Here is a 12,077-nt window from a genome sequence, read left to right as displayed (position 1 = left end):
AGTCAGCAGGACGGAGAACCCGCCAACATCAAGAACAAGGCAGAATTCTTCCATTGGTCACCACTGGGCATCGCAAGGAGGGATACCTGGACCCCAGCTGCTGGGTGGCGTCCCCGTGGAACCAGGTGAGCGTAACAGTACCCCTGACACACAATGCAGGTTTGTTCAGCTTTAGTTCCAGGTCTTAGGTTTCTTACTTTCCAAGGTTCGCGAAAGTAACAATCTGAAAACGTTAAGGGCACTTCCCTCCTTGCAACCATATGTGGTCTTGCCGTCTTTCTACTTGTATTAAACTTCCATGTTGGAATCGCTGTTTCCTTGTGTGATTTGCCTCGTTCAGGTCATGCTTTCATGCTCCGCCTTTTATCAGTGGCATAACACAAGATGTGGGGGCCCCCCTGCGAGCCATGCTGAGGGGGCCCCCCAACTCAGCAACAAATCAAGGGTCGTGCCACGCTCTGGGCCAGCCTAGATTATCACACTTGCGCAATATGCACAAACATGCTTCTGAACGGATATGCCGCACACTGCACTAGGAGAAAGACATACATATGTGTTTTAATATAACATACAGCACACTGTCTGAGAAAAATTGGTTAAAAAGCCAGAGTGTTTGCAATTGTTTTGTAGGGTAACACCAATCCAATAGATGCAAGTCACCAACAGAGCACAGGAACATTAAAGCGTTGCTATTAAAAATGCCATGCCACAATGAAAACATGTCCAAATGGCTGCACAAGGTAGACCAGTGTCGACATGTAATAACAATACAGTAAAGCTTGCCAGGCCACATTTAGACATATCTAGACTGGTTGCACCAAAATGGCAGTCGAAGCAATAACACTCATCAAGAATAGAACACACATTCAAGCCTGAGTCTCTGTGGCCTCTAACAACACGGCCAAACTCTTTAAAATCTGAAAAGAACTGGTCAATCCTGTTGAGGTCTTTACATCTCCTGTTCCCTCCCAGGCCCTCTGTATGGCTCTGTCATCTCACTTCTACGCTAAAACTCAGGACATCCTCTCCTCCATCTCCTCTTCCTCTCCCTCTTCATCTCTCAGCCCCCCCTTTAGCCATCTCTACCTCTCTTCCTCCTTTCTCCTCTTTCTCTCTGACAACACCTGACAAGGTTTCTAGACAAGTCCGATCTATGAAAGTGTCATCCAAACAGGTGCTCTCCTGCTCCACCAGAACCATCAAGAACCATATTGACACCCTCGCTCCAGCCTTGACCGATTTCTGTAATCACTCTTTCCCCTCTCCCATTAAGCACTCCCTTATGCACCCACTCCTCAAGAAGCTTTCTGCCGATCCTGCCTGCCCGGCAAACTATCGCCCAATCTTCATCACCCCTTTCCTTGGCAAACTGTTGAAAAAGCTGGCCATCTCCCAGCTTACTCTCCACATGGAATCTGTTGGTTGTCTCCATGATCATCAGTCTGGCTTCAGTGCCAGAGACACAAAAACTGCTGTCCTGAACACCTGTGAAGTTCTGCTCTCTAACCTTGATTCCAGCATTCCTTCTGTCCTCATCCTCCTTGATCTTTCCTGTGCTTTTGACACGGTCAACCAGACCATCCTGATCAATCCTGATCAATCGACTCCATGAGAACCTGGGCATCACGGATCAGGCCCTTGAGTGGCTGACCTCCTTCCTCTTGGACTGCCCCTCCCAGGTCCAACTTGGTCCCTTTGTCCCCGCTCCATCCTCTCACTCTGGTTTTTCAACCTCTATGTGGCCCCTTTGACCCACCTGATCTTTACATTCTCCTCTAACTTTCAGTGTTATGCGGATGGCACTCCACTTTCCTTCAGGCTTCCCTCACACTCCTCTCATCTCTCGCTTATTCCCGACTGTCTATCCGCGATTCAGATTGGTGTGCCTCCAACTATCTCTGCCTTAATGTCAGTAAAATGGAGATCCTTCTCATTTGGACTCCTGACCCTGCAAGACTGCAAGACTTATCCTTGGCCTCAAGCACAGGGATCGTATCTCTCCAGCCCTGAAATCTCTCCACTGGCACCCAGTTGCTGCAAGTATCAAGTTCAAGACCCTTTGCATTGTCCACAAGGCTTTCTGGGCCCGGGGTCCCCACTACATCCAACGCTCTCTTCCAAAATATCTTCCTTCTCAAGCCCTTCGCTCAGCTACCTGCAACTCTCTAAGGGTTAGACGCTTCTCCAGGAAGAGAGTGGGGGGTAGATCTCTCTCCTCTACAGGTGCCTCCCTCTGTAATTGCCTCCTGCCCCTCTCAAGCTTTAGCAGACCACCTGAAGTTCTGAAGTTTCTCAAAACTTTCCTCTTCTCTGCTTTCTCTCTCCCTCCCCTGCTGGCCTACCTGTCTGCTGTACCGACTGGTTGCTTGGCTACCCTCAGAGTCTCACCGAGTTGAGACTCTTTCTTGATCAGTCACCCTTGCACTGCCTCTAGTCCTACCATGCACTTAGCTGCTGTAACTGTAACCCTACAGTCCCTTGTTCTCCTTGCACTACCCAGAGCTGCGCTGCCCTGACAGCACTTACTCAGAGCATTGCTGCACTGTTTTTCCCCTCCCCTTTCCCTTGCACATCCCCGTCCCTTTCCCCTTGTGCTTCTCGTTATCGCACTTGCACGTTCTGAATGACACAAGGCCTAATAAGATTGTTTGTCTTGTCCTCCCTCTATCTTCCATCCCTTGTCTTGTCGCGCCTAGAAACACTTGTGTGCAGGTGCGTTATAAATGACTTACATCATATCATTTGATCACAGATGCCCAGGAAAATATACAATGCTGCAGTAAGAAACGGCTGACTGGCAGCACCCAAATGGCAATCTAGCCAGGTAATTCACTTAGCAGGACTGCTTTATCATAAATGCCCTAGTAAAAAAAAGTCATACCAAACTGAGGAATGACTAGACTGGCTGCACCAAAATGCCTCTCTAGCCACTAATACCACATATCATTCCTGCTTAGCCTGGACATGGACAGCCATTATAATTTGTCGTATAATCCTGCCCCCCCACACATCCCCTCTCCCTCCCACCCCAACCTCCAAAATCAGCTCCTTGGCCCAGAATTACCTCCACGTCCCTCTTCCTTGCCCCAGAGCTTACGGTTGAGGCTCCTTGCCTCATAGGTAAGTATTGGGGATGAGGAAGAGTGGGACTAGGAGTAATGAAGATTACAGGTAGCTAAATCAAGCATTACTTCCATGTACCTCTACCTCGTCCCAGTACTTGTGTATGAGGCAGAGTGCCTTATACACAAGTACTGTCTCATACGCACTAGGACGAGGAAGAATAGGGCTAGGAGTAATGAAGATTACCAATAAGTAATCCAGGCATTAAACACAAGTATTGGTGCAACACCATTGAGTTGACTGGGATTCAGCACTCCCCCTACCCCCTGAAATGTTGGGCTATGTTGACCAGACCTGGCTGACCTTCGGAGCAGTTGCCAGACAGAAAAGGACACAGATGTTAAACGGCACCTCGGTTTCTCTGTTAACAAGAACCCACCAATTACTAACATAAAACAATTCACTGTTGGTACCTACATTCAAATGCCAAATGTTTTAGGCAATTGAAATCGTGATGTGGGTTTAATACTTGCATGCCAGAGGAGTGATTGGAAGGGTAGAGAGGGAACAGGAGACCACTCATTCTCACAGCAGTCCATAAGTGGGTGGTTTAAACCTTAAAGGAGAGAGTTGACTGCTTGTAACATTGAAGCTGCACTAGAATAGTCTCATAAAAATGCATAAAGAAATTAGATGACCCAAACAAATAAGTTTGCCCCTCCCCCACCGCCCATGAAGTTGGCACCCCTCCCAACATTTGAAGGGTTAGCCCCCGAAATGTAGGTTGTGTTGCGCCCCTGAACGCAAGCACACACACCATTCACCATATACACACACGCACACCCAGCCATCCATACATTTAAGTGTGCATTCTTTCACCATACTGGCACACCCAGGCAGCCATCCATACAATTACGTGTGCACCCTTTCACCATACAGGCGCACCCAGGCAGCCACCCGTATATTAAAGTGTGCACCCTTTCACCATACACTTGCACAGGCAGCCACCTATACATTTAATTGTGAACCCTTTCAACATACACTCACACACGCACACATCATGGGGTTTAGGGGAGCCCTAACACTTAAAAAAGAAATTGGGCCTCATTGCAACTATGCCGGACTGTAAACAACGGTGCTGGTAAGCTCACCGGCACTGTTGTTTCCGGGCTGGCATATTACAGCTCTGTGGGCAGTTGCCGTCCTGCCCGGCAGGTCAGACCTGCCGGGCAGAATGGCACCCACCCGCATAGTTTTCACGGAAGCACCAGCACCGTTATTAACGGTGCCGGTGCTTCTATGGTCCCCTTTCCCATAGAGTCCGATAGGACTTTATGGAAATGGGGACTTACCATTTGCCGGCGCCTGACTTCTCAGACCACCGGGGTTGTAATCCCCCAGTGTTACCGGGAAGTCGGGCGCCGGTAAATCATTACGGGTCTGGCAGCAACCTGCTGGTAGCAATGGCACGGTTGCCGCCAAACCCGTAATGAGGCCCATCGTTTCTTTTTGAAGTCACTCTGACTTCATAAAGAAATTATTTCTGTTACAGAAATAATTTCTTTATGAATGCAGAGGGAATTCAAAAAGAAAAAAAATATTTATTTTTTTTGCAAAAAAAAAATGTTTTTTCCACAAGTGGGGGCCCCTCCCAGGACATGTGCTGGCGGGGCCCCCGCAACACGGGGGCTGCGGGGGCCCCTGTTACACCAGTGCCTTTTATCCATGTGGGGAAGTGTGATGGAAGTCAGGTTTGTGTAATTATCAGTAATTGCCTGACCATTGTATGGAACATGTCTGGTATATGACTCTGGTGTTAGTCCATTTTCGCTCACAGTGAGATGTCTGTGAGAAAGTGTTTGTGTCGGGAAAGGGGGTGGTGGGTTGAGTTCCTAGGTATTCTACCTGGTAGGCTGGGGAAAGGGTGTTACAGGAAAGGGGATACCCCTTCTCACCTTCCTGTGTCCCACTTCCGCTCCCCGAAGACCCTTCACCCAGGTGATCCTCTCGAACTGGTCTACCCCCAGCAACTGGATCCAAAAGCGATGGCCGTGTCCTGGCGACTTGAAAAACATATCCCCGGGGACTAGTTGGTGAAACTCCTTCTGGTTTCTCACACTAGGAATAAGGTCGGATGACACCAGCCGTGATTCTCCCCTGATGTTAATGTACACAGGTATCTTGGGATAGATTTCATTATCTCCGTGTACACATGTGATTCTAATTAGACTAGCATTTTTTAGTTCTGCTGTTGTCATCAAATCAGCCCTTATAGTGGTCTGTTTGCTGCCTGAATCAGTTAGCGCTTTTACTGGCCTTCCATTTACTATAGCCTTTTCATATGAAAAGTCAGTTGAAAATTGGCATAGACATATACTGAAGGTTTCTAGATCGGCTTCTGTCTCTTCCTACTCGTCTCCTCTGAGACGGCCTATCTCCATTGGTTCTTCTTTTAGATTTTTACGGCAATGTCAAGCCAGATGGCCCGTTTCTTTACACAAAAAACAAATGAGGGATGCCAGCTTAATCCCTTTAAGTTCTTCTCTTCTGCCTTCCTCTCTACTCTTCGGTTCTGGTCTTCTGATTTCTATTCTTTCTTTCAGGGTCCATTCTTTGGTTTCAGGGAGCCCTCTATCTAGTACCTGGGTTTGAGAACGGTATGCAAATTTGTGATCCTTTCCGTTCTTCACCTCTGTGTACAGAGTGAAATGTTTTGCTGCGTCCGAATTATTTTGGGCAGTTTCAATAGCCATGACTACGGTAGGTCGGTTTAGCTGTAATACTGCTTTCTGTAAAAAAGGAGTTAGGGGAGTGGTGAATTGCTCCAGAATGTTAATTTCAACCAATTCTTCCAGGGTCTTGTTAATCCAGAGGGCTACTGTGTTCTTAATTCGTTCCCCCATATCGATGTGAGTTTTCCTGGGGTTCAATCTAATGGCCATTAGTTTCTGTCGATAGAAGTTACAGGTTTGGCCTTCTCTTTTAAGAAGTCCCTCTTTGATGGATATAGAGATAGCTCCCTGGGCAAGGTTAAGTAGCTGGTAGGTGGTCTGTAGCTGGCATTTCAATAGACGTCTTAAATAACATCTTTTTCGATTATCTTCCCACTCCAATTTCTCAGCTAATCGCTCGAAATTCAAAAAGAAATTCCCTAGATCTTCGCCCTCCTGATAAGATTGTAGTATCCCTTGAGGTAGTATGGGTCTGGCCTGTAACTGAACTAATTTTGTTAAATTTGCTTAAAGACGGGTTTCGGCCTGCATTTGATGGCCGGCCAGTTGGGCATAACATCTTCAAGGTCGGCCATATCTTTCGGGGGAGTAAGGGTTCCCTTCATGACCCTCTCTGAATCTGAAAAAAAGGGTCTCAACTTCCAAAAAGAGTTTAAAGTCGCCTGACTCTTCTGAACTGGATCTTGATGGAGGAGAAGATCTGTGTGGGTGGATCTTTACACCTGGTGGACCAGGAACTGAAACTAGTCCCGTACCAAAGGATAAAGTTTCGGCGAAAGGTGGATTCAGGGTGCTAGGTCTAATGAAGATATGCGCAGGCCTTGTTTTCAAGACTATTCAATCCCATTGTTGGATATTATAGTGGGAGAATGGAAGAGTATCTAACAATACCTGGGTTTAGAAAAAACTAATCTTGTTGGCCAATGGTGACTTGAAGCTGGGAGGTCTCTTTTATGGTATATTTTCTATTAGACTCAAGGAGTTCAATAATCCTATTTTCTCTTTCTGGTGGTATGATAATTATTAGCATGGATTTTCCATTTTTGTCAGTTGGATCATATCCCACACCTGACCCCACATGTGAGAGAGGCATGGTATCACAAGGAGGACACTGACACAAAAGATGCAAAGTTGACAATTTTTACTCCAAGTGAAAGGGGTTGAAAAATGCCTGTCTAGCCCTATAAAATGGGAGCAAGCTATGACCATCAAATAATAACGCAGTCCTAGTGGAGTCTGTCAAAATAATAGGGCCTATACTAATAAACCTATTGCCAATCCTTACTTCTAAATACAAAATGGTGTGGGATAACCATGTACGCAAAAGAAAAGTGTTCAAGAAATGATATGTCCGGATAGTTGACCAGTTAGCTTCCCTTCCCCACGTTTTCAGCATGGGGCAAGGCGGCACATGCGGGCTTCGCACACACTGTAGCTGCTTGGTTACCAGGTAATAGTTCAACACATAGGCATCAGGGCCTCCAGCCAAAGTCTCTCTCGCAATGGCAGTCTCTCAATGCAGGGGGCCTGATGCAGCAAAAAAAACACAAAAGTTTCTTTCCTTTGTCAAGGTTTCACTTTCACAAGTTCAAGACTGGTCCCCCTCCTTTGGGCTCGGACCACAGGTCCCACTCGTCCAGGCTCTGATCCCCTTTTCTACAAGATTCACAACTTGGTCTCCCTCATTCGGTTTCGGACCATGGATCCTCCTCGTCTGGGCTCAGATCCCCTTTTGATACCAGAATTGAAGATTTTCGAACGTGCAATGGGTTTTGCTTAAACCATTGCAGGACCACTTCGATTAACTTCACACAGTTTACACTTTACATTGATCTTCTGCTTTTATTTCCTTTCGCCAAGATACCGTACTGACACCTTTGATTGAGCACATTCACATTGCCGGACCACTCTGTCAACGGTATCGTATCCTTTCTTCTAGTATTCAAATATTTACCAGCAATTTAGCTTCACTCGCGTCTCTCATGACACGCGTTTAACAATGTTCCTTCCAGCGTTCACTTTACAATGTTGCCTCTTGCAACCTTGACTTCAATTCACTGGTCTTCCCAACTCAATAGCTGTGTTGTTCTCTGTCACTTCTTTGTTCTTTGAGCCAAGGACGATACCACGGCGTCTGTTGATCCTCCCCGCCTTGGTCAGTTACGCAGTAGGGCCCTCGATATCTCTGGCACACAATGCAGGATTCTTTAGCCTCGTTTCCTGGTCTTACATTTTCTGCCTTGAAGGTTTCTTGAAAGTAACAGCTTCCTGCCAATGAGGTCAAGTGTGTTGCCCCTCTCAGGAACCTCTCGTGCCTAGCTGTCTTTCTCCCCTCGTTCAACTGCCAACTCAAAACTGCTGTACCTTTGTGTGTTTTTCCTCACTCAGAGTGTGCACTCGTGCTCCGCCTTTTATCCGTGTTGGGAAGTGTAATGGAAGTCAGGTGTGGGTGAGTGTCAATAATTGCCTGACCTCGCCTGGCCATAGTATTGGGACATATCATCTACACGGTTCAGTTGCAAGTCTGTTTTCTCCCAGAGTGGGCTGTCCGTGAGAAAGTGTCCATGCAAGAAAAGGGTGTGGGAGGTTGAGTTTTTAAATATCCCATCGGATAGGATGGGATAAAGGTGTTAAAGGGAAGAGAGTGATACCGCGTCTCACCATCCGGTGTCCCACGCTGACTCCCCGAGAACCCCTCACCCAGGTGATCCTCCCGCACTGGTCCACCCCCAGGTACTGGATCCAAAAGTGATGACTGTGTGCTGGCCACCTGGATGACCAGTCTCAGGGGACCAGCGGGTGAGACACCTTCTGGTTTCTCACATACTGCGATGTGGCTTGCTTCAAACTTCACAGGAAGTCTTTGACTTTCATCATCATTGTAATTCACAACTTCTTTCACAAGGATGCAATACACATTGATGCTGTTTGTTCCAATGGTATGTTTGCCAATTGTAATGCAGGTTACGTTTCTCTCCCCCTTGAGACTTTCTAAAAGGAGGGCTTCTGTCCTGCCACCTTTGGGTTTCTACTAATAAACCACTTAACTCCTGACAATGTCGTCTATTCACATTTCTTTCTTTAGGAGAATAATTTCCCCTTACTCTTATAGTGGCCCCTCTCTAGCTCACGCAATACAGATTGTTATTCTCTTTTTCAAGTAATCTTCTTCTTTGTATACCATCAGAGAAATGGTTTCTTGTTTATTCACAATTGCCTTTCTTTGGTTTAGGCAATGCTGGTTGTTTTTAAATTCCAATATACCCTCCTCTTTACTTGAGCAATGCTGGTTACAAAATGTTGCCCCTTCTGTACTTTGATAGGGATTGTTGCAGTCTAAATACACTTTGGTAAGGGTTGTTACAATCCTTTTCCTCCCACTTGCCTCTAGTTTGTATATTAGGACAGAACTACTTGAATTCATCAGTTCGGTATTCAATATAACTGTTAGTAACCAGCGGTCTAGTACAGAGCGCCCCGGGGTCATCTAATGAAGGCCAACTCACCGGTCTTCTCTTGCACATCGACCCAACCCGCTGCCACTTCGGTCTTCTCCTTGCACGTCGGGTCCTGAGAGCTTCACAGTAAAAAATAATCTATGACAAAATAGTAAGTAAACTTTATTTATTTTTGTATTATAACCATTCATTATATAAACATTACTCCTAAGTAAATATCACCTTTCCGTACTTTGACAGAAATGGCAAGCACACTGAGGAGTACTTTTACGAAAGATAAAGTGAATGATGAACGAATCTCTAACGGTAAACAATATGTTTTTAAGCAAGCAAATAATGTAACTTATAGAGAACTTATTTAAATATTCATTTCTTATTTTGTTATACTACATAATGTAGAAGAAACCACACCCAAAACTAATCATGAAGAAGCTCAACAACTAGAAACAGAATCCTTGTTACCAGACCTACAAAATGAAATCACAAACTTGAATTTAAAAATAGGAGAAGTTGGTAATTATTTTAAAGAACTTGTAACATATGTTAACAATCATGTAACTAGAAATGTTGATTTTCACTGCCCTACTTGTACATGTCCTCCTCCCCCCCCCCCCCGCAACACCTGAATCAATTCATGAAAATATAAATGACAGACGTTTTGATGGTATCGGGTAATAATGCCCCCATACATAATGTTGCCTGGAAAAGCCATTGGCAACATTATATATGCTGACATGTATGGGGACGGGTTGCAGGGATGTCCCCTGCTCCCAATTAAAAAAAAACAGTGGTTGCAGGGTGTCCACCGCATGTTCAATGTAATAATGTCTGCGCAAAGAACTGCAACATTTTTGTCAGGGTACATTTTTGCGGGGACATTATTACATTGAACCGTTTTGATGAAACTTCTCTCCCTCTTTCCCCTCATCATGACTTTGTACAACATCCAAATTCCCCTATTTTTGTTTCACACTCTGATTCCCCATCCCTTTCTTAAGAGAAATTATTATAAATGCTGAGTGAAGTTAAGGGCGATTTTCTTTCTACCCACTGTTTCACTGTGCTGCAAGCCTGACACTCAGCAACATTTTTCATCCCCTCCACTTACGGGGGCACGAGGACGTGGAGGTCGAGGAGGTGCAGCTTCAGCCTCAGCTGCATCACAAGCCAGCATTAGCCAGCACTAGCCAGCAAGCCAGCGTTTGTCCTGAAGTGCTGTGGACCAACGGATTCAAAGTCCCAGCATCCATCAGTCACCAGCACTGCTGTGAATACGGAGCTTTCACCTTAAGAAAGCACTGACTGTTTGTTCCGCCCACTGGAAGCCCTGCATAAATAACAAGGACCTGCACCCTTGTGGCGTAAAGCCCGAGTGAAGTTAAGGGCGATTTTCTTTCTACCCACTGTTTCACTGTTTGCTGCTTCGCTGTGAGCCTGGATCGGCCGTCTTACCTGTGACTGGAGTTACAAGGGGCGGAAGGTCAATAGCAGGAGCAGTTTAAAAAAAAGGCATTTACTGTACACAGGAGCCAAGTCAGTGTCATTCAAGAGAAGGTAAAGTGAATCTTCGCTATCTGCCTTATTGAACATAAAAAACAAATACTTTAGTTCATTTTGGCCAGTTTGAACAGCATGTCTAGAATGGTACTATCTCCTGCAATTGAAATATGTAAAGAAACGTTGTCCCATGAGAACCTTCTTCAAATCCAGGGGGAAGGTTTACCAACATTACCACCCCCGCCACCTAATTCTAGTAACAACAAGGGCACTCAAATACCCCTTGTACGCAAACAATTGATCTCTGACCTTACAGCTGGGGAGGACGAGGTGACAGAGGTTGCTTGCTCGCCAAAGAGTAAGGAGGGGGCGCCTTTGCAACTTCTAGTCAGCTCTCAGCTAGCCTCTTCTTCTCTGCCCACTTCTCCCAAAGATACTCAGGCTATGTGCAATGGAGCAGAAATACCTCAAGTTCCACCGAGCTTAGAAGCTGGAGACGGTGGGAAAGTGTCCTTTGTTCCAACTTCAAGGAACCTGTTTACCTTCGGAACTGAACCTCCGATTAGTCAGAAACTTTCCTGTCACAATTGTTCTGTTAAAAGCTGGAACCCCATGGGACTATCATCACACTTAGGTGCCTATCCAGATATATATGCTTCAAGTCGTAGTCCCACAAATGTAAACACAGAAGCTCAACCCAATAGGGCCTCGAATGCAATTACTGCTCTGCTAAAAAGCGGACAATCACAGGTGGATCGGGCAAAGCGTCCAAAGGCGCATTCTAATGACAATCTCGTCCACCAAAGCTATGTGTCACAAACACCTGGGAGAAATTTCAATACATTTTCACAAGTGGAATCCAGACAGCAGGCTCCATTTCTTAGCAAAAGACAACGCTGTATAACTCCTTTGTCGGACGAGGATATATTGTTGGACCTAGCCGCCACCCAGGTCGAAGAGCAGACGCAAGGAGTGGAACAGATTGACGCAAAAATGATTTCAGCATTTGCCATCATTATGTCTCCCTTCATGAAATTAATTGAGACTCGGAACAAACAACTACGAGACAACACTACAGTCCTCGCCATGCTGCATTTAAAGTTAATCTTCGTTGAAGGTTTCACCACAGCTTTGCAGTCCAATTTGGACAAAAACACAGACCAAATTACTCAAATTCTTAAGAACATATTGGAACCTATTATCCTTCAAAAAGAAAAACGGCGAGCAGACAGACTAAGTTGCAATTCCTTGTCAAAAAATGGACAAATAGACTCCCTGTGTAGCGAAGATTCGGCTTCTTCTATTGTTCAAGATCCTCCAACCGGAA

Source organism: Ambystoma mexicanum, chromosome 7q (assembly GCF_040938575.1).
Source record: "Ambystoma mexicanum isolate Mex_15411 chromosome 7q, UKY_AmexF1_1, whole genome shotgun sequence".
Classification (NCBI taxonomy): domain Eukaryota; kingdom Metazoa; phylum Chordata; class Amphibia; order Caudata; family Ambystomatidae; genus Ambystoma; species Ambystoma mexicanum.
Note: the sequence above shows the minus strand (reverse complement) of the source record.